The sequence below is a fragment of the Papio anubis genome, chromosome 8 (assembly GCF_008728515.1).
Source record: "Papio anubis isolate 15944 chromosome 8, Panubis1.0, whole genome shotgun sequence".
Classification (NCBI taxonomy): Eukaryota; Metazoa; Chordata; class Mammalia; order Primates; family Cercopithecidae; genus Papio; species Papio anubis.
Window position 1 is genome coordinate 70,888,138 of NC_044983.1, and position 15,357 is coordinate 70,903,494.

Genomic DNA, 15,357 nt, shown 5'->3' on the forward strand with positions numbered 1-15,357 from the left:
AGTCAGAAAAAGTTCAACTAAGATATATGGTTTGTTGAAGAGCAGATGGTGGGAAAGAAAGAGGCTAGCTTAAGAGAAGACCCACGGACCCTCTGAAGGAAGGAGATAGCTCCTATAGAACCCAGGAGACACCCCAAATACTGTGAGTGCCCAAACTGTCAAAATGGGAAAGGGGGACTGTCCACCCCTGAACACACACCCCTATTGGGGAAACTAAAGTTCTAGATTATGGGAGAAGATTCTGACCTTACCTGGAGCTGAGTCAATTTGGAGAGCCAAACGAAAAACAAAGGTAGAGGAAGCAGTGGGAAAGGCTCTGTGAGCTCGCTGGATCCCCAAGCAGGCCATTCCTGCCTGGCCTCACAGGGATCCTTCAGGAGGGGTGGCCAGAGGCACTGGGAAAAAGGCCACAGGGAGAAGGGAATCTCCAGTGGAAGTTTGTAACAATTTGAACTGATCAAGAAGCCTCCTGGCCAGAACTCGGGGGAGGGTGTGAATCTGGTGTGCAGACTGGGGGAAGAAGGAAAGCTATATTTGCTTTCACAGCTGGGAGGTGGGTAGCCTGGGGTAAGTTCTCAGCCATGCATGCCCATTGGCAGGAAACAGACTCAGTGCTGTTGGAAGGAGGCACAGTGGAAGTGAGTCCGACCCTTTGGACTGTGTGGGAGCAGGGTGAGGCCTGTGACTGCCGGCTTTTCCACACTTCCCTGACAACCTGCATGAGACAGTAGAGACAGTCACAATCCTCCTAGGATCATAATTCCATTGATCTGGGAACCTCATCCTCATTCCACACAGCAGCTGCAGCAAGACCCACCCAAGGAGAGTCGGAGTTCAGATATGCATAGCCCTGCCCCCACCCAGTGGTCCTTCACTACCCACCCTGGCAACTGAAGACAAAGGCATATACTCTTGGGAGTTCTAGGACCCCACCTACAGCCTGTTCCTCTCCATACTACCACAGCTGATGTTCTCTGGAAAGCACCAGCTGCTGGCAGGAGGCCAACCAGCACAAAAATACTGCATTAAACCACCAAGGTTAAGACTCTCACAGAGTCCATTTCACCCCCCTGCCACCTCCACTGGAACAGGTGCTGGTATCCATGGCTGAGAGAATCAGAGATGGTTGCCATCACAAGACTCTGTGCAGACAACCACCAGTAGCAGCCCAGAGCCTGGTAGACTTGTTGGGTGGCTAGATCCAGAAGAGAGAGAATAATCACTACAGCTCAGTTCTTAAGAAGCCACATCTATAGAAAAAGTGTGGGAGGACCACATCAAGGAAACACCCCATAGGACAAAAGAAATCTGAACAACAGTCTTCAGCCCTAGACCTTCTCTCTGACAGAGCCTACCCAAATGAGAAGGAAGCAGAAAACCAACTCTGATAGCATGACAAAACAAGGCTCTTTAACACCTCCCAAAAATCACACCAGCTCACCAGCAATGGATCCAAACCAATAAAAAATCTCTGATTTTCCTGAAAAAGAATTCAGAAAGTTAGTTATTAAGCTAATCAGAGAGGCACCAGAGAAAGGTGAATCATAAAGTAAGGAAATCAAGAAAATGATACAAAAAGTAAGGGAGAAATATTCAATGAAGTAGTTAGCACAAACAAAAAACAATCAAAACTTCAGAAAACAATGAAAACACTTAAAGAAATGCAAAATGTTCTGGTAAGTCTCAGCAATAGATCTGAACAAGTAGAAGAAAGAAATTCAGAGCTCAAAGACAAGGTCTTTGAATTAACCAAATCCAATAAAGACAAAGAAAAAAGTATAAGAAAATACCAAAAAAAAGCATCCAAGAAGTCTGGGATTATGTTAAACAACCAAACCTAAGAATAATAGGCATTCCTGAGGATGAAGAAAAATCTAAACGTTTGGAAAACATATTTAGGGGAGTAATCAAGGAAAACTACCCTGGCCTTGCTAAAGACTTAGACTTCCAAATAAAAGAAGCACAAAGAACTCCTGGGAAATTCATAACAAAAAGATCATCACCTAGGCACATTGTCATCAGGTTATCCAAAGTTAAGAAGAAGGAAAAAATCTTAAGAGCTGTGAGGCAAGAGGACCAGGTAACCTATAAAGGGAAACCTATCAGATTAACAGAGATTTCTCAGCAGAGACCCTACAAGCTAGAAGAGATTATGGCCCTATCTTCAGCCTCCTCAAACAAAACAATTATCAGCCAGGAATTTTGTATCCTATGAAACTAGGCTTCATATATGAAGAGATGATACAGTCTTTTTCAGACAAACAAACTCTGAGACAATTCGCCATTACCAAGCCACCACTAAAAGAACTGCTAAAAGGAGGTCTTGAAACAAATCCTGAAACACATCAAAACAGAATCTCTTTAAAGCATAGATCTCACAGAACCTATAAAAAAATTTGATTTAAAAAATAAAACCAAAAGACAAAAAATCAAGTTGCACAGGCAACATGGAAGGTTACCTCACATCTCAATACTAACATTGAATGTAAATGGCCTAAATTCTCCACTTCTAAAATACAGAACTGCAAAATGGGTAGGAATTCACCTACCAACTATCTGCTGCCTTCGATTCACTTAACACATAAGGACTCACACAAACTTAGGGTAAAGGGGTGGAAAAACAGATTTCATGCAAATAGACACCAAAAATAGGCAGGGGTAGCTATTCTTACATGAAACAAAACAAAGTTTAAAGCAACAGCAGTTAAAATAGACAAAGAGGGACATTATATAATGGTAAAGGCCTTGTCTAACAGGAAAATATCACAATCCTAAACATATATGCACCTAACACTGTAGCTTCCAAATTTATGAAACAATTATTAATAAACCTAAGAAATGAGATAGACAGCATCAAAATAATAGCAGGGGACTTCAATTACTCCACTGGCATCACTAGACAACTCATCAAGACAGAAAGTCAACAAAGAAACAATAGATTTAAATTATACCTTGAAACAAATGGACTGAAGAGATATATACAGAACATTCCATCAAATAACTGCACAATATACATTATATTCAAAAGTACCTGAAACTTTCTCCAAGATAGACCATATGATAGGCCACAAAACAAGCCTCAGTGAATTTAAGAAAATTGAAATTACATCAAACACTCTCTCTGAACACAGTGGAGTCAAACTGGAAATCAGTTCCAAAAGGAATCTTCAAAGCCATGCAAATACATGGAAATTAAATAACCTACTCCTGAATAATCATTGGGTCAAGGAACTAGGGAAACAAAAACAAACCAAACCCAAATTCTGCAGGAGAAAAATAATAACCAAGATCAGAGTAGAACTAAATGAAATTAAAACAAAATGATAAAAACAATACAAAAAGTAAGTGAAACAAAAACTGGCTCTTTGCAAAGATAAATAAAATCAATAGACCATTAGCAAGATTAACCAAGAAAAGAGAGAAAATCCAAATAAGCTCAATAAGAAATGAAATGAGAGATATTACCACTGACACTACAGAAATACAAAAGACTATTCAAGGCTACTATGCACACCATTACGTGGATAAACCAGAAAACCTAAAAGAGATTAATAAATTCCTGGAAAGATACAACCCTCCTAGCTTAAATCAAGAAGAATTAGATGCCCAGACAGACCAATAACAAGCAGCGAGATTGAAATGGTAACAAAAAATTACCAACAACAACAAAAAAATCGAGGACCATACAGATTCACAACAGAATTCTACCAGACATTCAAAGAATTGGTACCAATCCTATTGACAATATTCCACAAGATAAACAAAGAGGGAGGCCTCCCTAAATCATGAAGCCAGTATCACCCTAATACCAAAACCAGGAAAGGATAAAACCAAAAAAGAAAACTACAGACCAATATCCCTGATGAACATAGATGCTAAAATCCTTAACAAAATACTAGCTAACCAAATCCAACAACATATCAAAAAGCTAATCCACCATGATCAAGTGGGTTTCATACCAGGGATGCAGGGTTGGTTTAACATATGCAAGTCAATAAATGTGATACACCACATAAGCAGAATTAAAAACAAAAATCACATGATCATTTCAATAGATGCACAAAATACATTTGACAAAATTCAGCATCCCTTTATGGTTTAAACTGTCAGCAAAATCAGCATACAAAGGACATACCTCAATGTAATAAAAGCCATCTTTGATAGACCCACAGCCAACATAATACTGAATGGGGAAAGGTTGAAAGCATTCCCTCTGAGAACTGGAACAAGACAAGGATGCCCACACTCACCAACATAGTACTGAAAGTCCTAGCCAGAGCAGTGAAACAAGAGAAAGAAATAAAGGGCATCCAAATTGGTAAAGAGGGAGTCAAACTATCGCTGTCTACTGATAATATGATTGTCTACCTTGAAAACCCTAAAGACTTTTCCAAAAAGCTCCTAAAACTGATAAAAGAATTCAGCAAAGTTTCTGGATACAAAATTAATGTACACAAATGAGTCGGTTTTCTATACACCAACAGCAACCAAACGGAGAATCAAATCAAGAACTCAACCCCTTTTACAATAGCTGGTATGATGGTTAATACTGAGTGTCAACTTGACTGAATTGAAGGATACAATGTATTGACCCTAGGTATGTCTATGATGGTGTTGCCAAAGGAGATTAACATTTGAGTCAGTGGGCTGGGAAAGGCAGACCCACCCTTAATCTGGGTGGGCACAATCCAATCAGCTGCCAGCATGACTGGAATATAAGCAGGAAGAAAAATGTGAATAGAGAGCCTGGCCTAGCCTCCCAGCCTACATTTTTTCCCCATGCTGGATGTTTTCTACCCTCAAACACACTCCAAGTTCTTCAGTTTTGGGACTTGAACTGGTTCTCCTTACTCCTCAGCTTGCAGACAGCCTATTGTGGGACCTTGTGATCCTGTGAGTTAATACTTATTAAACTCCCATATATATATTATATATCTGTCCCATTAGTGTGTCCCTCTAGAGAACCCTGATTAATACAGCTGCAAAAATAAATAAAGAGGCCTGGCATGGTGGCTCAAGCTTGTAATCCCAGCACTTTGGGAAGCTGAGGTGGGTGGATTGCCTGAACTCAGGAGTTGGCCACCAGCCTGGGCAACATGTTGAAACCCTGTCTCTACTAAAATACAAAAAATTAACTGGGCATGGTGGCATGTGTCTATAGTCCCAGCTACTTGGAAGGCTGAGGCAGGAGAATTGCTTGAACCTGGGAAGTGGAGGTTGCAGTGAGCCAATATCACACCACTGCACTCCAGCCTGGGCAGCAGAGTGAGACACCATCTCTAAATAAATAAATAAAATATTTCGGAATATACCTAACCAAGAAAGTGAAAGACCTCTGAATGGGAAACTACAAAACACTGCTGAAAGAAATCATAGATGACACAAACAAATGGAAACACATCCCATGTTCATGGATGGGTAGAATCAACATTGTAAAAATGACCATAATGCCAACAGGAATTTAAAAATTCAATGCAACTCCCATCAAAATACCACCGTCATTCTTCACAAAACTAGAAAACCAATTCTAAATTTCATATGGAGCCAAAGAAAGAGCCCACATAGCCAAAGCAAGACTAAGCAAAATGAACAAATCTGGAGGCATCACGTTACCTGATTTTAAACTGTACTGTAAGGCCATAGTCACCAAAACAGCATGGTAATGGTGTACAAATAGGCACATAGACCAATGGAAAAGAATAGAGAACCCAGAAATAAACTGAAATACTTATAGCCTACTGATCTTCAACAAAGCAAACAAAAACATCAAGTGGGGAAAGGACACTCTTTTCAACAACTGGTGCTGGGATAATTGGCTAGCTACATGTAGGGAATAAAATCGGATCTTCATCTCTCACCATATACAAAAATCAACTCAGGGTGGATTAAGAACTTAAATCTAAGGCCTGAAATTATAAAAATTCTGGAAGATAACATTGAAAAACCTTTCTAGGCAAGGATTTCATGACCAAGAACCAAAAAGCAAATGCAATAAAAACAAAGATATATAGCTGGGACTTAATTAAAATAAAGAGCTTTTGCATGGCAAAAGGAGCAGTCAGGAGAGTAAACAGATAGCCCACAGTGTGGGAGAAATTCATCACAATCTGTAAGTCAAACAAAGGACTTATATCCAGAAGCTACAATGAACTCAAACAGATCAGCAAGAAAAAAACAAACAGTCCCATCAAAAAGTGAGCTAAGGACATGAGTAGACAATTTTCAAAAGAAGATACACAAATGACCAACAAACATATGAAAAAATGCTCAACATCACTAATGATCAGGGAAATGCAAATCAAAACAACAATGCAATACCACCTTACTGCTGAAAGAATGGCCATAATCAAAAAATCAGAAAAGAGTAGATGCTGGCATGGATGCAGTGATCAGGGAACACTTCTACACTGTGTTCCCGTTAGTGGGAATGTAAACTTGTACAACCACTATGTAAAACTGTGTGGAGAGTCTTTAAAGAACTAAAAATGAAACTACCATTTGATCCAGCAATTCCACTACTGGGTATTCACCCAGAGGAAAATAAGTCATTTTACAAAAAAGATACTTTCACAAGCATGTTTATAGCAGCACAATTCACAATTGCAAAAACGTGGAACCAACCCAAATGCCCATCAATCAATGAGTGGATAAAGAAACTGTGATATATATATATATACACACACACACACATATATACACACACATATATAGATATATATGTGAGATATATATAATCTAATCTATCTATCTATCTATCTATCTATCTATCTATCTATAATATAATATAATCCAGGTCACTGTGAATGCCATTAATTCATTCCTTTTTGTGGCTAATATTTCATCTATCTATCTATCTATACAGATATATATATCTATATAGACATACATATAGATATATATATGTGAGATAGATAGATTAGACAGAGAGATAGAGAGAGAGAGAGAGAGAGAGAGAGAGATAGATGGAATATTAGTCAGCCACAAAAAGGAATGAAATAATGGCATTCACAGTGACCTGGATTATATTGGAGACTATTACTTTAAGTGAAGTAACTCAGGAATGGAAAACCAAACATCATATGTTCTCATTGATATGTGGGAGCTAAGCTATGAGGATGCAAAGGCGTAAGAATGATACAATGGACTTTAAGGACTTGGGGGGAAGGGTGGGAGCGAGGTGAGGGATAAAAGACTATAAATAGGATGCAGTGTCAACTGCTCGGATGATGGGTGTACCAAAATCTTACAAATCACCACTAAAGAACTTACTCATATAACCAAGCACCACCAATAACTTATGGAAATAAACAAACAAAAAATGAAAAATTATATAATTTTTCCAGTTTTAGCTTTCAAAAAATGGTACAATATGATGTATAACTTAGATTTTGTTGACTTAACAACCATGATTCTAAGATTTATCTATGTTGGTACATGAGGATATAGTTCATTATTTTAACTACTGTTTAATATTCCATTGTTTGACGGTACCACAATTTGTTAATCCATCCTTCAACCAATGGGCATTTGGGTTATTTCAAGGTTTTCGCTATTACAAATAATACTGCAATTAATACTCTGCATAAGTGTGTCTGTATGTCTCCTGTGCACATGCATGAGAGTTTCTCAAAGAGTATATTAATGAGAGGAATTACTAGTGGGCCACAAAGACTTTTCTCCTGATGTCCACACCTTTGTGTGAAAGTTTCCAAACTGTAGCTTAGAGAGAGAGAGGTAAGAAAGGAAGATGGTCAGAGAGACACCATGTTGCTGACTTTGAAGATAGAGAAAGGAGATCCTAAGACGAGGAATACGGACAGCTTCTAGAAGCTGGGAAGATACATTTCATAATTGGCATTGTTATCTGGTAAACATTTCCTCATGTCAAATTTAGTAACTCTTTAATACCTACTAAAGACCTTGGGATTCCTATTTTGTCTGATATTAACAGGGCAGATGCAGTTATAATTTGCCTGACGTTTTTCCATTCCTTGATTTTTTTTTTCTTTTAAGACTGTTTTTAGAGCATTTGTAAATTCACAGCAAAATTTATCAGAAAGTACAAAGAATTTCCATACACCCGTCGTCTCCACACACAGCTTCCCCACATAAACATCTCCTACCAGCGTTGTACATTTGTTACAATTGATTAAGCTACATTGACGAACCTTTATCACCCAAACCCATAGTGTACATGAGGATTCATTATTGCTGTTGTACATTTTATGGGTTTTGACAATTGTATAATGACATATATCAACTATTATGATACACAGTATAATTTAACTACCTTAACAATCCTCTATGCTCCACTTGTTCATCTCCCCCTCCCTCTAAACAGTAACCTTTTTACTGTCTCATTAATTTTGCCTTTTCCAGAATGTCATCGAGTTGGAATCAAAATGACTGAAACCCTTTCAGATTGGCTTCCTTCATTTAGCAATACGCATTTAAGGTTCTTTCATTATTTTATGGTTTGACAGCTCATTTATTTCTGGCACTGAATAAAATACCATTGTTTGGATGTACCATAGTTTATCTATTTACCTAATGAAAGAAACCTTGGTTGTTTCCAAGTTTTGACAATTATGACTAAAGCTGCTGTAAACATCCATGTGCAGGTTTTTGTGCAGAAATACGTTTTTACCTATTTAGGTAAATACCAAGGAACCCGACTATTGGATTGTATCATACTAGTGTTTTTAGTTTTTGTAAGAAATCCCCAAACGACCTTATAAAGTAACTGTGTCATTTTGAATTCACACTGTCAATGAATGAGTGTTCCTGCCACTCCATATATTGTCAGCATTTAGTGTGGTCAGTGTTCCAGATTTTGGCCATTCTAATACATGTGTGGGGGTATCTCATCTTAATTTTCATTTTCCTATGACACATAATATGGGACTTTTTTTTTTTTTTTTTTTTTTTGAGATAGGAAATACTTGCTTGCTCTGTCACCAAAGCTGGAGTGCAGTGGCACAATCATAGGTCACTGCAGTCTTGAACTCTTGAACTCCTGGGTTTAAATAATCCTCCCACCTCAGCCTCTGAGTAACTGGGACTACAGGCATGTGCTACCACGATGCCTGGCAATGTATTTTTTTTATTTTTTATTTTTTATTTTTTGTAGAGAGAGGTCTTGTTGTTTTGCCCAGGCTGATCTTGAACTCCTGGCCTCAAGTAATCCTCCTACCTCAGACTCCCAGAATGTTAGGATTACAGGTGTAAGTATCTTCTCATATGCTGATTTGCCTTCTGTGTATCTTCTTTGGTGTCTGTTAGGGTCTTTGGTTCATTTTTTTAATTGGGTTGTTTCCTTATTGCTAAGTTTTAAGAGTTCTTTCTACTTTATACATAATAGCCCTTTATCAGGTGTATCTTTTACAGATATTTTCTCCCGATCTGTGACATGTCTTCACATTCTCTTGGTAGTGTCTATCACAAAGCAGAAATATTTAATATTAATGACGTTCAGTTTATCAATTATTTTTTACATTGATTACACCTCTTATTTTTTCAAAGTAGTCTATGACCTTATATTTTGAGAGTGTCTCTTATAACATCATAGAGCTGAATTTTTATGTAATTCAAACATCAACCTCTTTTTTAAAAAAGAATCATTTTACAGTTATTGCATTTTCTAATATATTTGAATTATTTCTATAATATTTTCTTGCTTATTTTCTCCCATTCAGTCTGCTACTGGATTAACAAAATTGTTTATTATTATTCATCATGTTCTCTTATTAAGTTCTATTTCCCTTTGTTTATTTCTTTATGTCCTCTTCTCTTTTTCAGGGACACAGGATAGTGTGCGGTTCAGTATGCAGACTCTGGAACCATATTACCTAAGCTTAAATCACAGCACTGCCAACTAATCCTCAACATGTGATCCTGGTTAATCATAAAAGGAGATACCTTCCACATATATTTGCAGAGACAACTAATTATGTAAATAAGAAAATTAGCATAGAGATTGGCACTATGTAACTGTAACATATTATTATTTTCTTGTTCAATTTGGAAGTTATTTACCCTATCTTTCAGGTTCTACTCTTTGAATTTGATGTGTCCACATGACTAAGCAAAGTCTAAAATTAATCACTATTTCTACTCTCCTCCCAAACAATGCATTATGATAAATCACTCTTTCTATGTCACTAGTTGTTTTGCCACTATTTCAGTTCTATAATTTTATTATTTCCCAAGTTACACATTATTATTCTTGCAGTAAAGGCTGATTTAAATTTACCAATTTTTGAAGAATGAAGATCTATTCCTATAATTTCTTCTTGCATATAATTTCCTCTGAGTTAAATTTTCTTTTCCCTTAAAATATATCATATAGTATTGTTTTCTTAAAAGACCTTGCATATAAACTATCTGAGTCCTAGTTTATCTGAAAAGGTCCTGATTTTGTCCTCAATATTATCAACAATTCAGAAATATATAGAATTCCCAATTGAGAATTATTTTATTTTATATATCATTTAAAAATGTATATAATACAATACATTTTAATGTAGTGTCTTATTGCAAGGTAATCTTTCTCCTTTCATTTGGGGTTTAAGATCCTTTTTTCTCCATTGTGCAATTTTCTTGTTACATTTAAAATGTCAAATTATTTTTATTTATATTGTTTAAGCTCATTTTACTTATTGAATATCATAATACATAGCTTTAAACTGTCGTGGAAAGTTATTATTTCAAATATTATTTCAAAATTTGTATTACTGTCTCTATTATAACATTTATTAATTCTAAGAGCATATATTCCAAGTTTGTCTTTTATGACTTTTAACTTCATTTTTCCTTTATCTTCTTTTTATGTTTCTGCACTGACTTCTGACTATTTTTCATATCTTTATTTTCCATTTCTCTATTTTTTCAGTAACTCCTAATCTGTAGTTTTTAATTACAAAGACTTCATTTATCATTCTAGATATTGTATTTAGTTAGTTTCAAATAAGCTTGTGCTTTACTGCTTCTTTCTGCTGTTTTTATTCTTTATTTTGTTTTCTTTTTAATCTTTGTCCAATGAGAGGGTTAACTTGTGATGCTCTGTGATAGTTCTATTTTTGTCTCCAGGGATACTCTGATTCTGACTTTAAATCAAGATATAAAATAAATATATTATATCAGCTAGTGATTTTTAATATGTTGTTTAAAGTTCTAAACTTGCCTGGAGGTATCCTGTACCAGTTTGTCTAATCTGTTTATTAAAAATGCATAGATTAATGGTTTGCATTCAGCTCACCTGGTTACTCAGTCTCATTTTAGTGCTATGACCAGTGGAATATAAAAGACCCATCCAGTAAACTTATGTGTTGGCTCTGCCAAATCACAATTTCTCAAATACATCTTGGTGGTTCATGATCCACACCTGAAGCCTGTGCTACGTGACTGAGAAAAGAGTCTAGAAGCTGTGCCTAGAAATCTCCATTTTGTCTGTTGTCTGTGCTTTCTAGCTCCTGCTGCATTGTGTCCTTTTTCTTTATTAAAGGCTAATGTAGGTAAACCTTGTGGAGTCTCAGGAGTATTTTCAATGGTCTGACCCTTTATAATTGCTGCTGTTGGTACTCTGAGCAGGATACTTGCAGTGACCCTTGGCTTTAAAATTAAATAATGGCTAAAGTTCTACTTGAAAGAAAAGAAAATGAAGAAATAGGATATGAAGGACCTTTGATGCCCAAGCTAGCATATATTTGAATGGTGCTGTGACCAGTGGCAACAGGAAAAACATATCAACCTGGAGGTGGACAGATCTGGAGCTGAGGGAAATAGAAAAATGGATTTAAAAAGAAACTCAGACTGAAGGGGAAGTCAGCCAAGAATTCTGTGCCTTGGCTGCTTTTGGCTGCTTTGGCAAAAATGAGAGTAACTAAGAAAAGTATGAGACTTCTGGTCTGCCAAGTTCAGTGACCACCACAGATTCTGTCTATAATCATAACGGACATGATAAAAAGCAGAGGGTAGTACAGGTGTTTCTTTTGATCAGAATGTCACTCTGCCAAACTGATAATCACTGAAAAGACTGTGAAAGATTTGCATGTGGAATGAAGGGAGTGAAGATCAAGAGATATGCGAAACCTGGAGCTTGGGAACATTTAAAAGGTTCAGAAAATGCACCTTTTGCAGAAATGTGGAAGTCTTCATCTGTTGAACTGGCTGAAGGCAGGGTTATGTAGAAATATCTTGAAATTGGGAGTAGTCCAACTCCACACTTATTATGATAAATTGAATGCTTCTAAAGGTGTTGAAATGTTGAAAATGCAGGCACCTTCAGTGAGATTACATAATGATAAATTGTTCCAAATTTAGGCCTTTTACCCAAGGAATGATTGATGTGATAAATGGGGCTTAGCATGCTTGGGATTCTTGTGTGACTCTCCTGATAGAAGGGTAAAAGCATGTGAGGAAGGCTGTTGCAGACCTGGGCTCAACTCCTCCTAATGGGTTGAATGATGGAAAAAAATTAGAAAAATTCAGAAAAAAAATAACGTTACAAATAAAAGGGATACAAAAATCATTGGAACAATTAAACAGGGTGAATTGTTCAGATGGCTAATTAAAACATTATGAAACCTTATGAAAAAGGAGATGATAGAGGTCATAACTACTAAAATCTTAATAGATTGCTATAGGAAATACATACTCCAGCTGTTCCACCAACTCATCAGACTGTAAAAAGACCAAGGCATATTTCTTCAATGTATCTTGGTTGTGATGAATTTTTAAAATTCTTATAGTGATACACTAAAAAGAAGTCTCCAGAATCAGCACTAATTAAAATTAAAATAGTGTGAGTTAAAGAAGATACGTCAAGTCGGTCTGAGGTTGGAGGGGACTGTTGTCCCAGTAGTGTACCTGAGACATTCTCACTGATGCAGATGATATGTGATGCGATTTGGCTGTGTCCCCACCCAAATCTCGTCTTGAACAGTAGCTCTGATAATTCCCATGTGTTGTTGGAGGGACTTGCTGGGAGATAACTGAATCATGGAGATGATTTCCCCCATACTGTTCTCATGGTAGTAAAGAAGTCTCATGAGATCTGATGGGTTTATAAGGGGGATTTCCCTGCACAAGTTCTCTCTTTCCTGCCACCATGTAAGATGTGCCTTGCACCTCCTTGCCTTCTGCCTCCCCAGCCATGTGGAACCGTGAGTCAATTAAATGTCTTTCCTTTATAATTATCCAGCCTTGGACATGTCATTATTAGCAGTGTGAAAACTGACTAATACAATATGTCATGGGTGTGACAAGGAAATTTTATTGAAATTATTCTACACTGGGTCCTAGTGTACCAGCATACTTAAATATTCTAATAAAATTGAAAAGGCAATGTAATAATGTTATGAAGATGTGATGAATTGTCAGTGGCTTAAAATGGAAAATATGGCTCAAATAGAAATTTATGAACAAGTTATTTGTATTTGTTCCAATGCCACCAGAATGTATTGTTGAAACACCTATGACGTCTTCAATGGTAGGTGCTACGTGAGATGGGGGGAGGGGAGGAGCTGTATGAAACTCTTTACTTACTTAAATAATTAGAAAAAAAGGCATTATTAATATCTTCTAAAACTGTTTTAATTATTGGGCAAGCTAGATTAAAAACCTTTCGAATGGCCTTACCCATGCAAATGGTTAATTTAAAATAAAATAGCATACCTGGGGAATCATCAATAAATTTCTGATTTGATTAAGGATATGTGAGACATAAGTATATTAGCATCCACAAAATACCTTTGTAAATATCTGATATGGTTTATGAAAAACATTGGGGAATCCTGGAGGTTAGCTGTAAACTATGGGGGACTGAATAAAATGGTGCCTTCAACAGCATTAGCCACACCTTATAGGGTGTTAACCGTTCAAGCTTGCAATAAGCTAAGGAAGATTGGTATTCTGTGATTTATTTATTTAATGGCATCTTTTTTATTTCCATTATGAAAGAAGGTCAAAGTCAATGTGCATTCATGTAGGACTCAGAATCCAATATAGTTTTACTGAGCTTCCACAAGGATATTTAAATCCTTCTGCTTACTGCCACAATCTATTGAAAAGAGGCTTTGATTAGATTCAATTGAAATGTAGTGTTATATGTTATACTGAAGATATAATGTTATCTCAATCTGAAGATCAGGTTAAGATAATTAAAGATGACGATTAATCACATCACTATTTGGGACTGGTTAATTAGTAAGCTGAAATGTAGAGCCAAGAGCTCATGTTAATATTCATAGGTAACATTCACATTCACTCATTTCCTGGGCCAGAGACATTAGCAGCATTCTTCAAATAACCAAAAATACGTGACTGTGTCTCTCAGCTCAAAAACTGAAACAAAAATTGATTTTTTTGTTGTTGTTGTTTCATAAAATCATAAACATCTGTATATGTTATTAGCCCACATTCACAAAATTACCAGGAAAAAAAAAAAAAAAACAACCCAAGAAGCTGCATTTGAATGGGTCCTTTAACAGCAGCATCTCTTGGAGCATCAAAGAGTCATTATCCAATAGATACTTAGGGCCACTCAAAGCCCAATAATGGTCAAATGATGTTAGAAGTGTCAACAACTCCACCCACACTCACTGGTCTTTGCCAGAAGTCCATTACTGCCTCCCAACGACAACCACTGGGATTTGGGACTAGAAATTTTCCTGATGCAATTCCCTGCTATACTCTTTTGAATAGCAATTATTGACTTCTTGTGCTTTACTTAAACCTGATTCTACTATGGAAGGATGTAAAGTTATTTTAAGACCTGAAATGCCCATCATGGCATGCATTGTGTAAAAATAACTTTCTAACAAGAAAAATTCAGCAGTTCCTCATGAAATGGAAATGCTAATTCGAGTGCATGAGACAGGGGGACCACTGGAATACTTTAAAAGGTGGTTTCCTTGGCTTTGGAATCTGCATTAGATCCCCATAAGGATTTATCTAACTCCATAGCTGAATTTGCCGCCACCTATGGTCAGTTCTTAGAGGATACTAAACAAGCAACATGGTTTATGGTTGGTGTCTCAAGAATAGAGAAACAACATTCAATCTGGAAGGCACTGAGACAGGTCACTGGTTTTACTTTAACTGAAGAAGGTAAAGATGAATCTGCTCAACGGATAGAATTAAGAGTTGTGTCCCCTAACTGTGGCATCATAGGAACCAGATCGTTGTATATGATACGGATTTTAACAGATTCTTGGATAATAACAAATGAACTGGAGGTATGGTTCAGAATTGGAACATAAGAGATATCTTAGTGCAGGGTACTACATTATAAATATTTTGTGAAGAAGAAAATTCCAAATGGGACAGGTTGAAGGCCATCAAAAACAAACAAACAAA